Source organism: Pinus tabuliformis, chromosome 5_1, assembly GCF_031772625.1.
Source record: "Pinus tabuliformis cultivar Carrire ecotype Pingquan chromosome 5_1, CPIR1, whole genome shotgun sequence".
NCBI lineage: Eukaryota > Viridiplantae > Streptophyta > Pinopsida > Pinales > Pinaceae > Pinus > Pinus tabuliformis.
The window spans coordinates 377,244,798-377,261,954 of record NC_142305.1 but is presented as its reverse complement, the minus strand read 5'-3'; positions in this window follow the sequence as shown (position 1 = coordinate 377,261,954).

The following is a 17,157-nucleotide window of genomic DNA, read 5'->3' as shown; positions in this document are numbered from 1 at the left end:
CTGTGAACAAAGACTACAAATGTACATGAGAAAATCATTAGGAGGGTTCAGAATTTTATGATAAAAAGATTCTAATAAAAAGAGTAGACTTATTCGAATCCATTTGTGTAACCAAAATATTTGCTTTATTGCTTCCTAATTCACTGAACAGTCAGAGTAATTGCTACAGTGCATGTATACAAGTTTGTTTATTTTCTTTTCCTAAGAAACAGAGCCCAGACATGGAGATTGAAATGAATTTCCAAAATGAGTGTTTGTAACCCATGAGAAGAAATTGACAGTGAATGTACAGGAACAAACGCAAACAAATTCCGATGAATTAAGCACATACAAGCCACAAATAATTTTCACAATTTCGAATCCATCCACCAGAATGAATACCAGAGCGACTTTAGTGTTTTCTGTTCATTGAAGAAATTACGGTCACAGCCACAAATTAACAATCATAATTCGAGGACGTTCAAGCCAGAACGAAAGGAACAACAGTGAATAGTCACCATTAAGATAGAGGTAACTCAAGCCAACATTTCCCTAAAATTTCCTTTTTAATTATAACATCAAACGTCTGAGCATACATAGCAAAGTTCAAAAGTAACCCACGAATAGTCACAAAACCAACGGCCGACAAACCCTAGACGAGGGTTTTGGGAAATAGCTCCCATATTATATAAGTTACACTCAACAAGCATATAACCAAGGAAGCCTACATTAAAAAACAACTAGGACGCTGGACTACAGCTGAGAGATCTCAACGACAAGCATTCAGGAAAACCAGGCCCTCAACTTGCAGGCCCTAGTTCTAAAACCAAAGATTGTTTACGTTGATAGATCCTACCAAGCAGAGGCTGAAGTGATTGTCCAGGCATAGTTAGCTGCAAACCCCATAACCTACAAGAGAATCAAAAACCAACTGTAAGTGAACTGTCGATAATGGGAAGAAAAACCAGTGCATGAATGTATGTGGAAGAGGGATACATTTCCCTACCTGAAGGGTTCACAACAAGAATAGAGCACAGGCCATTAAGCCACGAATTCCATACAACGACTGAGACAAAGGAGCAACTACATTAGAAGCAGAACAATGGTAAGAGAAAATTGAATTAGGGATGGATGAAGTTACCTGCAGTGAAGCCAAAGACCAAAGAGCGCCATTATCTTATAACCTGAGTGCATGCTTTACCACTGAGATTTACCAACAAGACAACCCCATACTAGAAATGGAGACTGTGGAGCAAAGACCAGTTAAAACAGTTGCAGAAGAAGCACAAGAATATACTCACACAGGCGATAGAATGACCCTTGGTTGCATAGTGAACCGGGACCAAAGGTTAACTAGGCGAATGTAAGAGCCAAACCCTGAGACCAGAAAACCCTGAACAGTGCACCCAACAATCGCAGCGCAACTGCATACATAGGCAGCATAACGTTACCAGAGCAAACCCTCGACAACAAAGAGCAAAAAGCTGAAATAACCAAGTGCTAGACGGAGGGAAGGTTTTGGCGTGAAATGAGGAGCAGGAAATGCAACTCAAGGCACAGTATAGCACAATAAATTCACACATAATTTCCAGCACATCATATTCCAGAAATATCTGAGGACTAGCCATTAATCATTTCGAAATCCACAGTTAATCACTTTTTATATCATTTAATTATTGATTAGTCTAAACAGTGTTGGGCTGGTCCCATCATAGTGGTATTAGAGCAAGGTTTTGGAACTAGCGGAAGAAATGGAGGTAGGAAGGAGAGGTCATGGAAGAGGTGTTCGGAGGATAACAGAGGAAGGACTGAGAGAGGAGATCAGGATTCTTACTACCCGTTTGGAGGCAGTTGAAGCAGAGGGAAGGAGGGATCCAGAGGTAGGCGATGATAGTGAAGAGGAAGCTATAGTGACAATAGATGAATCAGACGGACAAGGCCCAGAAATGAGACTGTTGAGATGAGTCTTAATGGCAAGCAGTAAACCCAAACCAGAACTCCCAAATTATGATGGCAGCCTGTCCACAGAGGTTCTGTTGGACTAGATCAACGAGATAGATAAGTATTTCGAGTGTGAGGAGGTCAGTGACGACCGCAGAGTTAAGTTGGCTGCGAAAAAGTTGAAGGGACACGTAGTCTTGTGGTGGGACAGTATCCAGATAGAGAGAAGGAGATTAAGCAAGTTGCCAATCAAAAACTGGTCAAGGATGATGGCCAAGTTGAAGGGTAGATTTCTACCTAAAGATTATCAGATTGCACTACACAGGCAAGTGCAAAATCTGAAATAGAAAGTAATGACAGTAACTGAGTACACTGAAGAGTTTTGTCGAGTGAACTTAATGGCCAGTTATACAAAGGATACCCTGGAGAAGACAACTCAGTATGTAAATGGTTTAAGGCTAGAAATTTTAGATGAAATTAGTATTCTTTTCCCAAAGAACATTGAAGAAGCATATCAGAGTGCTATGAAAGTTGAAGAGAAAATTACTAGGAAGCAGAACGCGAGTAGAGGATGAGGAACCGCCAGAGGAAGGGGCTAGTCCAATGGCAGAGGGTGAAATTCTAGCAGTAATCAGGAAGGCAACAGTTCTAAAGCTTCCGAATCAGCAGAAAAAGGTGACAATATGAGAGGTGGTAGGCCATATCAGCGAGGCAGGGGAAATGGCTGAGGCAGAGGAGCTGGTTTGTTACCGGGAAAAGTGTCTATTTAGAACTGCTCTATCCCACTAAGGTGTGACAACTGCCTTAGAAACAAATAGAGAAAAACTACTTTTGTATTTCCTTTATGAACTATAGACAAAGAGGAATAGACAGAACCAACCTGTGTCTTACGCTAGTCCTTTGATCCAATCCCTCTCTTCTTTGACAGCTTCGAACTACTTGCTCACTTACTTGCCCAGCTTCACCAAGTACCTGCAAGATTACAGAAGAAGAAAACCATAAAAAGACAAGGATCTATATTCATAAACAACTTAGGATCATATTTAAGTTAACCATACAAATGTAACAAGCATCAATGATACACAAGCATGGAGGAAAAACTCAAATAGTTTTTATTGATATAACAAGAAGATCCAGGGGGAGTTACAACCGATGATTCCTGACCCAGCATCAACCTCCCAGCAAAGAAGCCCCTCTTCACCTCCAACAAAGCATAAATCACCCAATACTCTGATCTTTGTCTCAAAACCAACAGCAATTCCTTACAATGTGCAAAATTCCAGCCTCTGGATCTCTCGGATGAGGGATCCATATATAGATGTATGCAAGGAGGATGAGTCAGCTTGTGATTTGATTAGTGTCTTCTCTCTATCAGTTCTTGCTTCCACTTGGAGACTGAAGGCCTCTTACTCATCCTTGGCCGAATTCAGTGAGGCAGGTGTCATAGGAGAAGATTCTGGAAGCTTCCATTGTCTCTCCACCTCGCGGAATGACACTGCCATTTGTCATTTCTCGCCCAACACACCCTCATAGTGCATTTAGGTGCGTTGCAACACACCCAGCTAGTGTGTTTAGGTGCTATGCAACGCAGCTAGCCATTGGAGCAGCTGAAATGATCCTGTTTTGACTTATTCTGAGCAGTTTATGGTGGAGAACTTCTGGGAGAAGTTGTAATTTGTTGACCTTGTTCCTTTAGGGGTTGGAACAACACTTTTAGGGACTTAGGAGCCCTTGGTTTATGGACATTTCATGCTGGAGCTGCAAGGCACAAAAATGTCTATAACAGTTGCCCCCTAAAGTATGAGGCCGTTAATCGGGTGAAATGCTTTATTATGAGGATTTGAAGTTCTTTCAATGCTGGGAGGAGACCTGTAATAAGATACAATACAATACATTATCTTCATACTGTTTTTCATGATCTAGCTGATGCGGGCATTCCCATGCTCAGCTTTATAAATTCATTTTCATGTACATAGGACAGACAATCGTCTGAGTGTAGACTGATGATTCTGATAGAGCCATCATCCTTTCGGTAGGGTGATTATCTGTGCTACAATGCTGTACATTTAATGTCTTCATTTCCCTGAATATATATCGCAGCCCGGATGGATGAAACTAGATCCGGGGTCTTCAATCTCGTCCGATCTTCACTCGAAGTACAAGTTGATCCATGTGAGAAATGTTCTGAAGTCGAACATGGACAGACATCGCTTGATTACCAGTCAATGATGTAAATTGTTAACAAGTGCGAGAGGAATCACCGATAATGATAATGATCCTCAAGGTACTGCAGTACAATTCACGTGGTGTGAATAAAGGACTTGGCGTCGAACACCACGCAAAATCTTTCGGTCAAAGGCCATTGATGTAAACCTGTCGCCGGAAGTGAGAAACTTGCCATTAAGGCATGCAAACTTCAAAGTACTGAATGGGGTGTTCCTAGACCAACTTCTTGGATAATGAGCTGATGTCGACAAGAAGTGATCGGTCAAAGGAGGGCCTTAATGAATCCCACATCAATGACACAGAACGGAGCAAATGATTTTGATGGAGGTGAAAACAATCTGATGATATACGGTTCAGGGTGGCGGTCATGAAAGAATGGAGTATAATGTATGGTAGTGGGTGGGACATAGGTGACTTCTCTGGATGACTTCTCTTGAACATGTCGGCGACACTGATGTGATGGATTGGTAGCATTAACCCCAAATGTGGATGGTATGGTGTGACCATGGCGATGTGACCGGTGAATGAAACAACCCAACCCGACTCGGACACGGAGTGGAAGTGTCATGTTCAAGAGCGACTTGCTACCAATAAAGATTCTTTGAGTTTTCTTCCCAATTTTTCCCCAGTCATTGCTGACTAGTACCTCTTTATTTTTGTCAAGCTTGAGGAGGATAACATATGCTTGTTCTATAATTTGCCCTTCGGGCAAACCCATCGCTATGTTTTAACGAGCCTAGCGATAGTGAAACTCGTTCTCGTCTAAAGACAAGTTTGTCGCTATTAATCTTTTGAACGAGTTTAACGACAAAGATAACTCGGTACTTTTCATTTTTAGAGAGTCTGAAAAGGTACGTAAAGGTAACTTCAAAATTCCTTTTTCGTCATCTAATCCCTTAAGTCCGAAAAAGTATAAAACAATACAGAAGAGATGAATTTTCGATAGTTTTAACGAGCCGAACAAAACAAGCGCTCGATCTTTTTGTGTAATAATCCCTCAGGTCCAAAAAGATTCCAATCTAGAGGAGGGATAACACTTCCTGTCCCTTTAACGAGCTGGAGAGGCCAATGGCTCAACAATCTTTTCATATTTTACGAGTCAATTGAAAAAATCTTAAAGAAGACTCGTCTTTTGAGGAATGAGTGATAAATTGGGTAGCAGCTGATTCTAGGCAAGGTTTGGAATTTTCCAATCACGGTAGTGTCACAAGGATGGCTAGTGAAATCACTCTTCGCAGCTGTTCCTCAAAATGGGTAAACAATCAAGTGGAGGTGAATGATCGGCCAATGAAAAAGTGGAGGTGACGGTGCAAACACGACCAAGGCTTTAATGGCTGAAGTACTACATTCACGGTGGTTATTTACCGGGGAATAGTTCATTTTTTAACGAGCTTAAACACGGGTGGAAACATTTGCTCGGTGCGGGTTTATTTTTTAACGAGCTTGAACCTTGCGGTAACACTGCTCGATTAATCCAGTCGTATGATAAGAATGTCTCATATAAAAACAACAACTTTTAGAGTTTCGCCCCACATCATTTCTTTATGCAAGTTAGGAAACGACTAATCCAAAAAGCAGATAAATAATCGCTCTTTGCTTGCACTCCAAAAGGTTTGCATGCCCCCAGGTATAAAACAGAGTTTCAAGGTTACCTCTTCTTTAGTCCGTTAAAACATTTGTTTTACCGAGAGAGGCCTACCTCTTACAGGTTACCCAAAGATTGTTCTATTCACGGCGCAAACAAAACACTTCTTCGACGATATCTACCTAGATAAACAAAGGTGAGTGGCGGCGCTCGCCAACTCACATAACTTTGACAAGAGAATCCTGTACTAGAATAACCCCCTCTTCCACTCACGGACGGGGGTACAGACTAGGCATATTCTCCCGCGGAAACCTACTCTATACCCGAAGTTTTCCTGCCGAAGCAGACCAGGATGCATGCCCCCTGGGTTTCAGTCATATCCCTCCGAATTACTCGCGCTCATCGGGAGGACGGACTGGAAATTGAGACATTTCTTGCATGAAAAGACCATTTAGGGATGGTATATGACTATTTGCTATGCGTGATCCGGGAAATGAAAGCTGGTCCACGAGCTTGACCACTCTTCCTTCGTGCGGAAAACACATTACTCTAAAGAGTGAGGAGACAATGGCTCCCATGCAATAAATATAGTCTCATCCAAGGAGTAGATTGTAATCCAGGTGTCCTTGAACTACCATTACGTTCATGCGAACTGTTTTCCCTCTCAATGTTATGGGCACATCGGGAAGGATCCCTAAAGGTCGACTGGTTCCTTTATCAAAACCTGTCAGATTTCTCATCTCAGGCAAAAGTGATGGCGAACCATGCGCTTTCCAAGCAGTTGAGGAAAGGATACTCACAGAAGCCCCTCATCTATGATGGTACCAGCCATAACCATTCTATATATTTGAACGATAATTTCTGAATGGTATGCTTGCTGGTAAACAGGGTCTGCCTAGTTGATTCCAGTCGAAGGAGACAACTAGGTTGCTTGGAGGTGGGACCGAATAGACGGACGGGTATGGCTCTGACGAACTTCCTTCCTGCGGTAAAGGAATGGGTAAATTGCCCCCATGTTCGTCGGAGTCTGTGCTTATGAAAAGAATTTGGACGGTGTCATCCTTGTTCTCTTCAGTGATTGTATCATCTGAAGATGAAACCTCTGGAGGCAAGACCGGGTCAACTGCCACCTCGACCTTTTGACTTTCATCTGGTATGGATCCAGATGGTTTATCTTCAATGATAGGTGCTTCAGCCAACCACCTGAGCGGGCCAGCTGGATTTTCAACTAGTGACGGACTCGGCGAGAGTTTTTTATATCCAAGAGGAAGTCTTAACGATGAAACTGGACGATCATCCAAAACTCTTTTAGCTTCGTCTAAGAAGGGACAACAGTGGACGGCATGATCGCCTTCGCACAGTTTACAAGGAAATCTACATTTTCCTTTTTGTCTTGGGGCTTCACTTTCACTAGTCGACGGTGTGTTTTCAACATGATCATCAGAGGTTGATGACACCGGGTTGTGCAATCTAGGAGACCAGTCCCTTAATATCCGAGGGATGCAAGGACAATCTCTGTGAAAGTGGTCCCCTTTGCAAATGACACATGGCGATTTAGGCCTGGTCAGTGCAGTGTGTGGATTTTCGTTAGACGACACTCGTTTTCCCCCATTGGCCTTTGGCTCCTTCTTCTTCTTCTCTTTCTTCTTATTTTCCTTCTTCTCCTTAGGAACTTGAATTTTGGCTTTTCCAGCCCCATCAAGCAAAGAGGAAGGAACAGAGGAAGAATTAGAGGAAGTAGAAGGTTGGTGGGAAACTCTGGACTCGTCTAATTGCTGATTCGATTGTTCAGGAATAGTGGTGTTCTGAATGACAGAGGTTGAGAAGAGCCATACAGGCAAACCAATTGTCAGTCCTGGAAGCGATAATGTGGCCATATGTGGCGCACCAACATCTCCCCAAGAGGAGAAGGGACTAGGATTTCCTCCAAGGGGAATTCCTTGGTTGGTAGACTCCATTTTCTCAACCCAAGATCAACGTAGGAAAGGGTAATGAATATTCCGTTTAAAATAAATTTTTAGATGCTTTGACACAACTTGTTTTTTTAGTTTTTAAGAGTCGAGAAAAAACAAAAGATGACTCTAGTCTCCTTCGATTTTTAATGAGCCTGAAGAGACAAGTGCTCAGATGGACCTTTTCCGTTAAGGAGTCTGAAAAGGAACGAAAGGGACTGCTCTGGAGATCTGGGTAGAGGGAGTACCAAACCAATCGCAAAACTACATAATACTTTTTACGGTACGACAGTCAATCTTCCCAAATGCTGTGTTCAGTGCATTGCGATCGATAGGGTGGCAGACACGGCTTCCTATGGATAAAGGATTTAAGCCTATAGGGGTCTCCCAAAATATACTCGACGGTACGTTGGAGCACAAGTCCGTACTGGCACTTATCGTCTCAAAGTGGAGGAATCACCCAACCATCGATGAGGACAAAAGTTACCAGGCTTTACGATGCCGGAATACGTCTCTAGCCTAGACCTCTAAATGTTGTGCGTTAAGTTCCAAAGCGTTGTTGGATTCATTGAATTTATTTTAAGTTGATCTTTCTTATGAAGTTTTCCTTTTGGGTTCACCACGAGATGTAGATGTAATTCCTAAAATGCAATCTAAAGATGATAAACAAACTTTTATCTCTTTTGTGCAATGAAAATTCTAGCTACTAGGGGAAAAGAAAGACACAATCTTTTCACAAAGAGCAAAGGGCACATTGTAAATGCACTTTCCTAAATCAAGACAAACAGTCTGTCAATATGCAAATGCACATGTGCATGTATTTGTTTTCGACTTTCTTAGTATTGATGCTAAAAAGAAAGTTGATGTACAAATCTGAATTTGCTTTCAAGCGACAAACACAAACAAGCTTCTTTTCGAAATCAAAAGATAAAGACGATTACGACACTTTAAGATTTTGAAATGAACACTCGTTTTTGACACTAGAAAAACACAAATTCAGACCAAAGGCAATAGTAAAAGTATAATCGACTATCAACAGTAATCAAACTTTCTCCTATGATCGAAATCGACACTTGCGACAGATCTAAATCAAAGGACGACAGTACGACTATTCTACTTTTGCAATGGAAAACTGTAAACGACTCAACAAACACACAAAAACATCTACAGTTCTTTTGTACAAAGGAGGCGGAATAACAGCAAGGAAAAGGGGTTTTTAAACAGACATATACTGATCACAGGCTGCAAAATTCAGAGACAAAACTGGAAAGAATGAAGCACAAGAACCTCAGCTGCACAGGGCTAGTCTGATCAGCGCACCTGTAACACAGAGAAACTAGATTGCAGCGCAGGTTTCCCTTTCGGGAAGTGCGCTGAAATGCAGGAACTCTTAACAGTACCTACGCTGGGCCAGAAATGAGAATCTGTCCGGGTTCTGGGTCACAGTTTGCAGTTCAGTCTTTGGTTTTTGGCCGAGTAAAAGCAATCAATAATGCACAATCAGGGGTAGATCTAAGGAGGGTCTAAGAGCTATCACAAGGGCAATCAGATCATTTGTGAATCAGCTATTCAAATCATAAACAAATCCAGTGAATGGATTGAAGCAGCATATGTCTACTTTGCATTTGTTATGGCAAATGCAGTTCGAATGCTACTTATAAGTTTATGAAACAAACAACAAAGAATGATACACAAACAAACTAATTAGACATTCTCCCCAGTGGAGTCGCAATTTTGTTACCGGGAAAAGTGTCTATTTAGAACTACTCTATCCCACTAAGGTGTGATAGCTGCCTTAGAAACAAACAGAGAAAAGCTACTTTTGTATTTCCTTTATGAACTATAGACAGAGAGGAATAGACAGAACCAACCTGTGTCTTACGCTAGTCCTTTGATCCAAGCCCTCTCTTCTTTGACAGCTTCCAACTACTTGCTCCCTTACTTGACCAGCTTCACCAAGTACCTGCAAGATCATAGAAGAATACAACTATACAAAGACAAGGAAATATATTCATAAACAACTTAGGATCAGATTTAAGTTAACCATACAAATGTAACAAGCATCAATGATACACAAGCATGGAGGAAAAACTCAAATAGTTTTTATTGATATAACAAGAAGATCCAGGAGGAGTTACAACCGATGATTTCTGACCCAGCATCAACCTCCCAACAAAGAAGCCCCTCTTCACCTCCAACAAAGCATAAATCACCCAATACTCTGATCTTTGTCTCAAAACCAACAACAATTCCTTACAATGTGCAAAATTCCAGCCTCTGGATCTCTGGGATGAGGGATCCATATATAGATGTATGCAAGGAGGATGAGTCAGCTTGTGGTTTGATTAGTGTCTTCACTCTGTCAGTTCTTGCTTCCACTTGGATACTGAAGGCCTCTTACTCATCCTTTGTCGAATTCAGTGAGGCAGGTGTCATAGGAGAAGATTCTGGAAGCTTCCATTGTCTCTCCACCTCGCGGAATGACACTGCCATTTGTCATTTCTCACCCAACGCACCCTCATAGTGCATTTAGGTGCGTTGCAACGCACCCAGCTAGTGTGTTTAGGTGCTATGCAACGCAGCTAGCCAGTGGAGCAGCTGAAATGATCCTGTTTTGACTTATTCTGAGCAGTTTCTGGTGGAGAACTTCTGGGAGAAGCTGTAATTTGTTGACCTTGTTCCTTTAGGGGTTGGAACAACACTTTTAGGGACTTAGGAGCCCTTGGTTTATGGACATTTCATGATTGGAGCTGCAAGGCACAAAAATGTCTATAACATGGTTACCAATGTTACATGTGTTATAAGTGGGGATACAGATCATTTGAGTGTCTTGATGCAGACCAAATTGGACAGAGGTGTGTGTATGTCGCACAACCAGAAGAAGTAAAGGCACCTCCCCAAGAAGCAGAAAACGCTCCAGAAACGGGGGAAGCCCTGGTTTTAAGCAAGGTGTTGTTAAAACCAGCCAAAGAAATCACCGAGAAAACTCAGCGGAAAGCTTTGTTTCGGACGGTTTGTAAGTGACACGGTAAGTGTTGTAAGCTAATTATTTACAGCGGTAGTACAGATAACTTGGTGGCCCCAGAGATGGTGGAAAAGTTGGGATTAAAGCGGTTGAAACATCCCACCCCTTACAAAGTTTCATGGCTACAAAAAGGCCATCAGTTGTTGGTAGATGAGCAATGCGAGGTGGAGTTTCAAATAGGCAGATATAAGGATAAGCTCATTTGCTACATAGTGCCGATGGATTTATGTCACATACTACTAGGCAGGCCATGGAAATACAACATAAAGGTGGTACATGACGGACAGACAAACTGCTATAAGTTTGGCAAGGATGGAATAAAGCAGATGCTTGTGCCCATCAAGGAGGAAGGAACAACAAGGACAAGTGAGACAAGAGCATTGTTGGTAAGCGGAAAATAGTTTCTGAAACAAGTTGAGGATAGCAAGGTGAGCTATGAAAGTTTAAGGAGAGAAAAGATGGTACTGTTACATACAGAGGTGTCAGATTTACCCCCATAAATTCAGCAGATGTTGCAGGATTTTACAAATATAGTGGTGGATGACTTGCCAGATAAACCTCCCCCCAAAAGAAGCATAAGTCTCCATATTGACTTCATACCAGGAGCAAGTTTGCCGAATAAGGCAACATATCGGATGAGCCCTAAGGAAAATAAGGAGATTAGAAAGCAGGTGCAGGAACTGCTAGACAAAGGATTGATAAGGGAGAGTTTGAGCCCTTGCGCAGTTCCAACGGTTCTCGCTCCCAAGAAAGTAGGAGAATGGCAAATGTGCACAGACTCGAGGACCATCAATAAAATCACCATTCGGTACAGATTCCCACTGAGACAGATGGACGACATGATGGATTGCCTAAGTGGGGCAACATATTTTTCTAAGATAGATTTGAAGAGTGGGTATCATTAGATCCAAATTCAAGAGGGGGATGAGTGGAAGACAGTCTTCAAGACTAATGAGGGACTGTATGAATGGCTGGTTACGCCATTCGGATTAGGAAATGTGCCCAGTACATTTATGTTATTAATGAATGCAATGTTCAAAGAATACATCGAAAAATTTGTGATAGTGTACCTGGACGACATAATAATTTTTAGTAGGACAAGGGAGGAGAACCTTCGACATGTTCGGAAAGTGCTAGAAAAATTGCAGCAGAATAAGCTGCTAATAAATCTGAAAAATGTACTTTTATGCGAAAAGAGTTGATTTATTTGGGCTTCGTAATAGCATAAAACGAGCTAAAGATGGATCCAGAAAAGATTGTTGCGATAGTTAATTGGCCATCCCTGAAAAGCTTATTTGAGGTACATAGTTTTCATGCGCTAGCAAGTTTTTACCAGAAATTCATAAGAAATTTTAGCGAAATTTGTGCACCTATGTTGCACACTATTAAAAAGGCCAGTCAGACTTTTCGATGGACTGATGCAGCAGAGACGAGTTTTCAGCTACTAAAGAAGAAGATCACAGAAAGACCGAACCTGAGATTTCCAGATTTAAAAAAAATCTTTTAGGTTCACTGTGATGCTAGTGGTACGGCTATTGGAGCTATACTCAGCCAGGAGGATAAACCTGTTGCATTTTTCAATGAGAAGTTAAATGAAAGAAGGTAGAAATATTCATCCTACGACAAGGATTTCTATGCTGTCATCCAAGCACTGAAGCACTGGAGGCACTATTTGTTGGGAAATGAACTTGTGTTGTTTTTTATAATTTTGCACTATAATATGTGATGCAACAACACAAGCTGAATCACAAACATGCCAAGTGGGTGGAATATTTACAAAGTTTCACCTTTGTGTTGAAACACATCAGTGGGTAGGCCAACAAGGTGGTGGATGCGTTGAGTAGGAGGGCCTTAATTTTGCAGGAGTGTATTGTACAAGTGCTGGGTTTTGAGCACTTGAAAGATTTATACCAGAGTGACACAGATTTTAAGGAAGCCTATGAGGCATGTTAGAATCCCTTGGTGAGAGATAACAGTCCATGGTTGGACTACAACTTGCAAGAGAAACTATTGTTTAGAGGAGGACAGTTATGCATTCTTGACTGCTCAATGAGAGAGAACATTATTCAGGAGAAGCACAGTGGAGGTCTAGCCAGACATTTCAGCATAGACATAACACTCGAGCATATCAGTCATTTCTACTTTTGGCCAAAGATGCGAAGGGATGTACAACGTTTTGTGACCAGATGTAAAGTGTGCTAGTTGGCGAAGGTTCACTGTCAAAACACGGGACTGTATACACCATTTCCTGTTCCAAGTAGAGCATGGGACTCAGTCAGCTTAGACTTTGTCTTGGGTCTACCTAGGACACAGTGGGGTTATGACTCGGTGATGGTAGTGGTCAACAAATTCTCAAATATTGTGCACTTTATCCCCTGCAGAAAAACCAGTGATGCCACTCACGTGGCCCACTTGTTCCTCACGGAGATTATCAGGTTACATGGTTTGCCTAAGTCTATACTTTCAGACAGGGATGTGAAGTTTACAGGGCACTTTTGGCACACCCTGTGGAAGAAGATGGATACAGAGTTGAGTTACAGCTCTATTTATCACCCGCAAATAGACAGACAAATAGAGGTGGTAAATAGAAGTCTGGGAAACCTGCTACGAATCTTGATTGGTGAGAATTCACAGATGTAGGATCGAGTGCTTGCCCAGGAAAAGTTTGCTTATAACGACTTGCCTAATCGTAGCAAAGGTTGAAGTCCATTTCAGATCCTGTATGGCATGCATCGTCGTGGAGTGCATGAGTTGTGAGATCTCGGATAGCAAGAAAGGCGAAGCATAGATGGAGAAGATTTCACTAGCGCGATGAGAGATTTTCATGAGCAGGTGAAAATTAAATTGCAGGACAGCAGCCAAAAGTATAAACAGCAAGAAGATTTGAAAAGTAGGGAAGTACATTTCAATGTGGGAGATCAAGTCCTCATGCATTTCCGCAAGGAACACTTCCCCAGAGGTGCATAAAATAAGCTGAAGTATAAGAAGATAAGTCCCTGCAAAGTCTTCTAGAAATTTTCAGCGAATGCCTATGAGATACAGCTGCCACCAGGGATAGGCATTTCACCCACCTTTAATGTGGCAGACCTGTTTCCTTACACTGTTGACCCAGAAGAAGAAGACAGAACCACACGACCTACATGGAATACCCAGGATGGAGGAGAAACTTGGATGAGATAGATGCCTTACATTCAACATCCCAAGATCGAGAGAATCCTTGACACTCAGGTTGCCAAACGAACTTGGCGGAAGGAGTATCTGCAATACTTGGTCAAGTGGAAGAATCGTCATATTGAGGATAGTTCGTGGCTTGATGCCAGGCAGATTGAGCAGGCATGTTCTTCAGTCGAGAAGCTCATGGACTGGAGTCATGATTTCCTTTTACCCCGGGAGCCTAATGCAGGAGCATCCAACTAGGGCTCCATGACCGGGTGTTGGTCTCTGCCAAGGTGGAAGTTTTGTTAACAAATTGGTTTCTTTATGTTCAGTTTGTCAAAGTAGGATGTAAGATTTTGTTTACTTTTAGTCTCAGTATTAGTTAGGGACAGTTTGGTCGATTAGGATCACTAGTTTGTTTGTCTTTAATCAACAATAAGTTAATAATTGCTCTGTCATTTTAGAGAAAAAAGAAAAATGTGTTCAATGTAAAATCTTGCCGCATAGGCAGAACCGAATGCAAGCATAGTTATGTAACTAAATAGAATTACAACTAAAAACCATAACTACACAGTTCAGGTAACTGTGAATAGACACTACAAATGTACATAAGAAAATCATTGGGAGGGTTCAGCATTTTATGATACAAAGATTCTTAATAAAAAGAACAGACTTATTCGAATCGATCTGTGTAACCAAAATATTTGCTTTATTGCTTTCTGATTCACCGAACAATCAGAGTAATTGCTACAGTGCATGTATAAAAGTTTGTTTATTTTCTTTTATTAAGAAACAGAGTCCAAACAATGAGACTGAAACGAATTTCCAGAATGAGGGATGTAACCCATGAGAAGAAATCGACAGTGAATGTTGATGAGCCCCAATTTTTGGTACAATTTGGGCTCATTTGGCCTACTTGCTCTGCTCAAACCATTCATTTTTTATTGCTTATGCATTCATTTCTTGGTTTATTCGTGTTGTTTATAGGAAGAAGGGTAGGCATTCTATCCACGTGACTAATGCATGATGCTTTCAGGTTTTTGGCATTAAAAGGGAGAAAAGACCACGAGAAAGGAGACAAGGAGACAATGAGGTGGCACTGCTGGTTTTTAGGAGAGGATGTCCACGGTCTTGGGGACCTTCCTCGTGATTCCCACCATAGCTCCGAGCTCCAATCCATCTCCCCACCGAGCTTAGAAGCAGCCAACTGTTCTACAGGAACAGCAGTTATAACTGTTCTACAGGAACAACAGTTATGACTGTCCTACAGGATCAGTAGTTTAAACTTCAGTTGGACAGCCGAGCTCCTCAAATCAAGGACACCTGTTGGATGATCATTTTGCATAAACACTGAGGCCGTAGCCTTGGATAGAATCTTTTTGAACTTTTGTATTACTCTTGTAATTTGGAAGTACGAGCTACAGCTCGGCATTTGTTCCTTTTGTAAGCCATTTTGGCATGTCATCAGACTTTCGTTTATGAATAAAGGCAGGCAGATTTTGATCTCATTCTGAGTTTCTAAGGGAGCTATAGCTCTCAAGTTAGGGCCCAACTTGAGAGAAATAGATCTCCTCGGTGTTGTAATGTTGTTTGCATTTCGTTCCAGCACTTTGAGTTTTTACTTTAACATGCAATTCGAATTTACAGTCTGTTAATTTAGTCTTTTTCATAAGCTTAGATAGGATTAGTTTATGGTGAATTTGTTTCCAGTTGCTTAGGTTAGAAGAGGCTAGATATAATCTATTGGAGCTCCAGCAAAAGGTTGTTAAGGCTCACTGCCATCTCTGTTAGGGATTGGGGTGCAGTCCATAACCAACGACCAAAAAGAAACGCAGTTCTTCTCACTTCCATGCAAGCTGCAACATAGACATTTTCGTTGAAGATCCATCCATGCACTTTTGACATTGAACCATACTTCCACATTTCACTTCCATGCACGAGTTTCATTTCTTGGTTTTCCATTGCTGTTCATAGGTTTCATGGCACAGTTATCATAGGTTAATGAATTTCTCGCTTTTGGTGCATAAGTCATTTGTTTCATTTACGCTGCTCCTCATCATTCCACTTTCTTCTTCTTCTTCTTGATCTCTCCTCAGTCCACCTACTAAGCCCCTATCCAACTCATCTATCCTCCAACTCATCCATTAATCACTTAGCTCCATCTACTTAAACTTTCGTTGGTCCCATCCTTCCAACCATCAACCCACTGCATGCACTCTTCCTCCATCTGATTCCTCTGCTCCTGAGCCATCACCAGCTCCATCTCCATCTCACCTATCCTTCCACACCACTCCAACACTTCACCATCTCCCAAAACTTCCACGGCCAAACATCCTGTAGAATTGCACAGAATTCCTGTAGAAACCCCTGAGTTTCCTGTAGGATCCCCTGCAGACTTCCTGTAGAAGCCTGCAAACTCGGTTGCTGAGCATCCGAACGTGGTAGAGTTCTATGGATCGATGCTAGAGACCCTCTGGGACCTCCCCTAGCCATCCTGACCTTGCCCATGCTTTCCTTCCATTCCAACCGCTCCTGCACAACCAAACCCTAATCAAAAGCATAACCACAATAAATCCAACCACTTAATGAAAAAATACAAAAACATGTCTTTCCAGATGCAAGTAGCCTAGATGCATGTATTTCAGTTCACAGCAAGTAATGGCATTATTGGTAGTGGTTTCATTCACAGTTTTGCAAAGTTAGGGTCTAGCTAGTCAAATTAGGGTTTACTAGGGTTTACATGCTTTGTTGACTTTCAGTTCCTTTCTGCAACTATATTAGTCTTCTTCAAGTTAGCTTTCGTCCATCATTCATAAAGCTTCTTCTGTGAGCCTATAGAAGTTGGCTTGAGCCCTAGCGGACTTGTGCCAGCTGACCAAGTGACAGCTGCGACAAGAGCTAGTACTTGTGCATACAACACCGTCGCTTCCAAGTTTGTACGAACTACCGGGTTGATAAAATTAGAGATAGGAAGCTCCAGGAGTTGTAGCATTATTGCTACAATACTGGAGCCCACCATCTTTTTGGCGCCGTTGCCGGGGAAGCGTCAGAGTATTAGTAATTGTTGCTTTTCTTCTACTTCCTTACTCTTGCCTTCTGCTAAGTAGTTTGCTTCATTTCCATTTTGCAAAAGTAGCATAGCATTTCCTGCTTTCATAGATTAGCATTTCCTGCTTTCATAGATTAGCATTTCCTTTCTGCAAGCGTAGACTAGCATTTCCTTTCTGCAATTTCATTTGAGCAAAGTAGAATAGTTCTTTCCTGCTTTCAGTTTAATTTTGCATCTTTCATAG